At 35.3% G+C, this 6,879-nt stretch overlaps 1 long non-coding RNA gene across 1 annotated transcript in view; it reads left to right on the top strand.

Moving 5' to 3' along the window:
* The window catches only part of LOC120220836, a 23,379-nt gene extending 22,598 nt beyond the window's left edge, over positions 1 to 781 (top strand). The window contains exon 3 of the long non-coding RNA XR_005525671.1: positions 630 to 781. This is a non-coding gene — a long non-coding RNA (uncharacterized LOC120220836). The remainder of the gene's footprint in view (positions 1 to 629) is intronic.
* Positions 782 to 6,879: the final 6,098 nt, after the last annotated feature.

Genomic DNA, 6,879 nt, shown 5'->3' on the forward strand with positions numbered 1-6,879 from the left:
AAAAAAAAAAAATAGAATTGCCAAATGATCCAGTAATTTCACTACTGGGTAATTACCCAAAAAGTACAGAAACACTAATTTGAAAATATGTATTTATGACTATGTCTACTACAGCATTATTTACAATAGCAAAAAATATGGAAGCAGTTTGAGTGTCCATTGATAGGTAATATATTGATAATATTGATATATATATAATGGGATATTATTCAGGCATAAAAATATTAAAACCTTGCCATTTGCAACAAGAAAGATGTCTATGTATTTTCACTTTATTATGTCACTCATGTGGAATTTAGGAAACCAAACAAACTAACAAAGAAAAAAAGAGACTAGCCAAAAATACAGACTCTTAAATATAGAAGACAAACTGGTAGTTAGCAGAGGGGAGCTGTGTTGGGGGATGAGTGAAATGGGTGAAGGAGATTAAGAGCACACTGATTATGAAGAACACTGAGTAATGTAGAATTGTTGAATCCGTATGCTGTATACCTGAAACTAATATAACAGTGTACATAATTACACTGGAATAAAAAGTAATAAATAAAATCTTAATCATGGCTTCCAAGTATCTACATTCAAACATCAAATCTTTCACTAATGTTTTGTTTTTGTTTTTGTTTTCATAGAGATCTGTCATACAAGAAAGAATTCCTGATTATATGCCTTCTGGCCTGACATCCTAGAATTCTTGCTTTGGCTATGAATATGGAAAATACCACTTAACTCCCTCTTCTATCTTCTCTCTCTCTCTCTCTCTCTCTCTCCCCCCTTCCTCATACCTCCACATATTAGTCAATAGATACTATAAAAATAACATTTCAATAAGAATACCTTTAGTTTTATCTTATTGTCTGAAAACTGTTTGTTCCCATACAAGAAAACATATTAAAATTATTAAGGATAAGTAGAATCATCTTGTATCCTTTGTAAGATTACATAAAAAGCAAAGATCACCCTTGATAGGGAATACATGGAGACATTTTTAAGTGTCCAGACCCAATACATGACATCTATTAATTCCTCTCTTTGAGAGAATAAATTTGTTCCACTGAATGTGTGCTCCAGATCTCATCTTTTAGACTCTGTGCTTCTTGTGCAAAGTTCTGGGACAGCTTCTGTGAAGGAAGGGTGTTTCCATTTAGGTAGATGCAAGAATGGACCAGAGAGCATGGACACTGCAAATAAGTTTATCTCTGTTTGCACAGCCTTGCAGAGTCCCTTATAGTACCTTCCAATGACTTTTACACTTTGCACATGAAGTCATCAAAGGGAAAGATGAAAGGAGAGCTCTCCTCTTGAGGTACAACACTGTGGTTTTAAGATATGGACTACAAGCTCTCAAACACATGCTCTTGGATGAAAGGCCAGTTGTTGCTTTGCAACCTGGCCCCTGTACAGAGAAAGGAAGGAGAAATTGAAGAAAGATACAAGCCATTTCATGTTGGTAGGTGGCAGTTTTAATAAACAAGGGAACTTAAGAGACTTGTCTTTGGTGACTGGCTCCAGTAATATATACTGTTCAGGTGCGCTCAACATGTTGTTATCTCACAGCCACATCCTACCGCAGGAAAGGCAAGTGGAGCATATATCCCAAGGACAGGGGAGGGGATGAGGAGCGTCTGCCTGCCTGAGTCCAGCTAGTGGGTCAACCTGTGGTTATGTCCACTTGATGACCTTCTCCAACATCATTTACTTATGAATTTATAACTATATCCAGAATCAATCTGAGAAGCTACACTCCATCCCATTCCATTCTAGTTTACGGACACCTGAAACTCCCTTGAATATTGTCTGTAGACTTTTGGAGAGGACAGAGATCAGCTGACTCTCAAGAGGTTTTAGTGATGACTTGATGCCGACCAAGATCACGAGAGCAGGCTATACCCTATTTAAACCTGGAAGGCACTGTGAAGGTGCTGGGAATATTAAGATGTATAATATGGGGCCCTATCTCTCAAAGGCTGTCTACTACAATGATTCTCAAACTTTAACATTCATAAAAATCAAAGGCAAAGTTGTTTAAAATGAGGATTATTGCCCTCCAACCCAAGTCCTTGTGGAATTTAGGATCTCACATTTTTAATAAGTGTTCCTCGGTGATTCCATTCAAGAATCCTACTCTGTAACATACTGAGCTAATGGGAAGCATGTTAAAGAGAGAGAGAGAGAGAGAATAAGAGAGAGAGAGAGAGAGAAAGAAATGAAAAACAGGGCAAAAAGAAGTATTTTATCACAGAATTGCCAGCAATTACACCTGGCCAGAAAATGTTCTTTATCTGTCCTATGCATATATGACATATAGTCTTCAGCTCATACTCAGAAATGAGTAATCACACATACAATTCATGCATTTGTCTTTCATTTGTATCTGCTGAAGGAATGCCATGCTTGTGCATGCAACTACTGAGTTCAGTTCAGGGGATTCCTAAATGAAAATCCACAACTCAGAGTAATACACAGGCATGATAATGTAGAAAATCCACTAGCTAGATTTATTATTTTCTCTTTTAACTATGTTTTTCTACGGGCAGAAAAAGAGGCAGTAACATCTCAGGTATATATGGTTGCCATAGGGACAGAAGTTGAGATTTACTGGGGAACATTGCTGTAAATAGCAATAAAATAGCAATTCAGTGGAGGTCAGAAGCACAAATTCACTGAAGCTACAATCAAACCAGACAGCTTCTCAATCTACTCAATAGGAATTTTGCAGTTGCCACTGTAAGGTAAATGGAAGAACGATGAAACCAAGCCAAATGTTTCACTCCTGTCTCCAAATGCCCTGAGGTCCTTTGGCCCTAAGCTTTCAAGATGCTGTGCCAGGAATTCTGGGTAGTAGAAAGGTCAGACAATAAACAACAATGTTATTTTTAACCCAGTGACTCAAAAGTAAAAATTCAGAGCTCAGTGAGATTCTTAAATGTGATACTTTATGATCCAACATAGAGACAAATAGGATTATATATTGTAAAGAAACCTATGAGGCAATCTTTGCCTTCCTAAAAGACACAGCTTAAGTACTGCTTAACAGATGGACATATATGAATATTTATACACACATACATATAATAATATATGTATGTATATATACACACATTAAATGCATATAAGCTATAGCTTTTGTTGTTTTAAGTGGAATAGGTTTAGCTAACAATGACCTGACTCACTTTTCTGGCCCATATCTTTTTTTTTCCCTGGAACACGGTGCTTGGAAGGTATGGGTCCAGCATGCCTTTCTATGCATTTTCCCTAATTTTCTAGGGCAGGTGCCTGCAATCCTTACTCTGTTGCCTCTTACAATTTTATGTTACAACTTTACTAGGATTTGGTGACAGAGTGGTAGTGGTATTCTGAAACGTGTATTTTAGACTTTACCTAAATATTAAATTTACTCTTTAATTAGTAAGTAGTTAATAGTAGCCTATTTGATGACTATTCCCAAGTGATGGAACATAACGTATGTTCTCTATTGAAATAGTGTAGGCAACCCAGGAAAAGATTAAATGTGACACTGCCTTTCATAAATATGCCACTTAGGTATTGGAATGATTCAATTTAAGCTAAGGGTCTTTGAAATGATGTAGCCCAATATATACCTCAGAATGTTCACTCCTTAAAAGTCCTCATGTCTAACAGGAGAAAGGAGGGGTCCCAGATGCACACATTCCATCTTTTGATAGTCTGGGTGAGTCATTAGCTTGTACACATCTGTCTTCTTTTATCAAAGCAGGCAATTATTTTCTCTGGGCTCAAGCAAAGAAATGATAATTCATACCAATGCTGGAAGAAAAACTAGCTATTTTGAACTTGTTGGGTAGGGGCATGTCAGTCTCCAATGGTTCACATTCTTAATTAGCATTCTACCTTTTTCTTTTTTTAAGTATCTTTACATTTGTTTTATTTGTTTTCAATATAGAGGTGAAGAGTTGAGTTAATGAGAGTTTAACATATACTATCATTATCATTCCTCTAGAATTTTATTTTGTCAGTAATTGTCTCTTTAGCCTCTGGTCTCCACTATAATTAACCTCCTTAACCTGCCCCCCTGCCCACCACCTTAGATTAGTAGTTACTCTCCTGTTTTTAATATATCCTTTTCCACACATTTCATAAAACTTATGGATAAAATTATAATCTTAAATAACATATAGAGGTTTTGTTTTTGTATGTGTGATTTTGTGTGTATGTTTTTGTTTGTGTTTGGATTAAAATGTAGATAACATGCTTAGAATAGTGTCTAGGATAAAGTAAACACAACACAGATATTAGCTACTAGGCCTAGTCAATTTGACAAATGGTATGGAGACAGAGTTCATTATTTTTTCATATAATTTTTCAATAACTATATTTGCATGATCTATCCATTTTCTTTATGGATATTGCTTCAGAATGTTATGTAATATTCCACAGAACGTGTCCTATATATTTCACCTATATACCCCTACTCATACACTCAGATTGCATCTGCCCTCCTATAGTGTAGACAAGGCTATAATGAATGACCTTATACTCCTTGAAAGATTATGAGAAAATTTCTCTGAGTAATGTATCCAGCAGAGAGATTACTGGGCCATGGGTGTATGAATACTTTATTCTTCCATTATGTTCTCTACATGGCCCTTATCAATAATACTTGGGATTTTCCCTTTCATTTTCATCAGCACATATAATGATCTGGCTTCTGACTTGCCAGTTTGTTAGAAGAAATATATTTCATTGATGTGTGAGTTTTTCACTTCTCTGATAAGAGTTATGCGTTTCTTTATATATTTTTTAGCCATTTAAATTTTCTCCATACTCTTTGCCTATTTTTTCTACTTTAGTTTCTGTACTTTTCTCACCATTTTATAGGAGTTCCTTGCATATTTTAGAAAATAATCTCTTGTCAGTTTTGGATAGTACAAACGTCTTCTATCTGTAATTTGTCAGTTAATTTTGGTAAAGAATGCCTCTTACATTCTCTCTTTCAGCTAATTTGCATCATAAAGAGATGTTGCCATACCATCAAATGCCTTTTCTTCATTTATTATGATAGTATGATTTTTTTCCTCTTTATTTCATTAATTTGAAGTATATTAAGCAATTTTTGATGTTAATTTATCTTCTCATTCCTGAGGCAAAACCAACTTGATAATGATGCATTTTTAATGTGCTGTTGAAATTGGTTAGTTAAAATTTTATTTAGAATTTTTATGTGTATGGCCATGAGTGAAGAGTTATTCTATTCCTCTTTTTTTCTAGCTTCTTCAAATGAAAGCTTAACATATTTGTTTCCTACGTCTCTTGTGTTTTTTAAATAAATGTATTAAAGACTATAAATTTCCAAATATTTCGTTAGTTGTATTTTCCAGAATTTGACACATAATCCTTTAATTTTTATTTGACCCTAAATATTCTCTCATACTGCTGTTTATTTTATCATACAAAAATTCTATTTAGTGGCATACTTTGTAGTTTCCAGTTAAATGTTCCTTTTTGTATATAATTATCTTTATAATTGATTTCCAATTTTATTGCATAATAAACTCTGTATGACAGCATTTCTTTGACAGTATTGATGCTTTCTTTGTCATTAGTACAATTTTTGAACTGTTCTAATGTGAGCATGAAAAAATGTGAATATGAATGTGCATATATTTGTACCTATATATATAAATATACAAAAACATAAACATGCACATGTATCAATATAAACTTACTTTTCATGTTATTGAGATTTTTAATTACTTATTTTTGGCTACTCGATCTATCAGTTTCTGAGGGGAGTGGTTATAAGCTATGACTACAATTTTTGTTATCCAAGTTTACAAATATAGCTAAAATATCAGAATATACTCTAAGACAAAACATTAAAAAGTCTCTTACCCCACATCCCTTAAACCTCATTTTCTTCTAAGAAACTCAAACTTTCCTCTCTTTTAGTTACCATTTCCCTGGAAGATCTCTCATCCCCTTGCTTTCCACCTGCTTGTGTCCTTAGCACTAAAAATGAGCCTCTTGCAGGCAATTGGGTCTTGGCGGGCTTTTTCCTTTCATTTAAAATGCATTCAGCCACCTCATATGTTTTTATTGGGGGCATTTAATATATTCGTATTGAAATATTTGTTGATAGAAGCTGTGAGCTAGGGGATCTCTTCCTCATGGGTTTTGCATTCCCCCAGAAGGCAGTGTTCTGTCAATTAGTTCCTGGTTTCTCCCCAGAGAATTTGTCTATGAATCATTGCTTGTCCAGGGCTTCCTATTATATCAGACTTTGATGTCATTCCCCATTTAGAATTTCCATTCTAATCCATTCTCTACACAGTAGCCAGTCTCACCTTTTCAAATACCTCAGCCAAGCTCAGCGTCTCTCTGCGTGACCCTGTTCTTGCCTTTTTCTCCAAACTAGGGAAATGCTATTCTCTGTCCACTTCTCACTAAATTTCTGTTCATAAAACACACCCCAGTCTTAGTAGGTACATGCTAATGTGTGTGTGTGTGTGTGTGTGTGTGTGTGTGTGTATGTGAAATGTTGTTTCCCCAACTAGTCATGGCCCATTTTTCATATGTCAACTTGAATAACACCTCTTTGGAGAAGTTCCTACTGATCATTCACTGTGAAGTGATTCCTCCCCAACATCCTTTCCTCTAGTGTCATTTTTTTAAATGTTTAGTTATTTATTTTTGAGAGAGCGAGAGCAAGAGTGTGGAAGGGACAGAGAGAGAAGAAGAGAGAGAATCTCAAGCAGACTCCACATTCAGCATGGGCTCAGCAGAGCTCTATCTCATGACAATGAGATCATGACCTGAGTCGACAATAAGAGTCTGATGCTTAACTGACTGAGCCACCCAGGCACCCCTAGTGTCACTTTCTTTTCCTGTATATAACTTATCACA

This window comes from Hyaena hyaena, unplaced genomic scaffold (assembly GCF_003009895.1).
Source record: "Hyaena hyaena isolate Hyena2069 unplaced genomic scaffold, ASM300989v1 scaffold_728, whole genome shotgun sequence".
Lineage (NCBI taxonomy): Eukaryota > Metazoa > Chordata > Mammalia > Carnivora > Hyaenidae > Hyaena > Hyaena hyaena.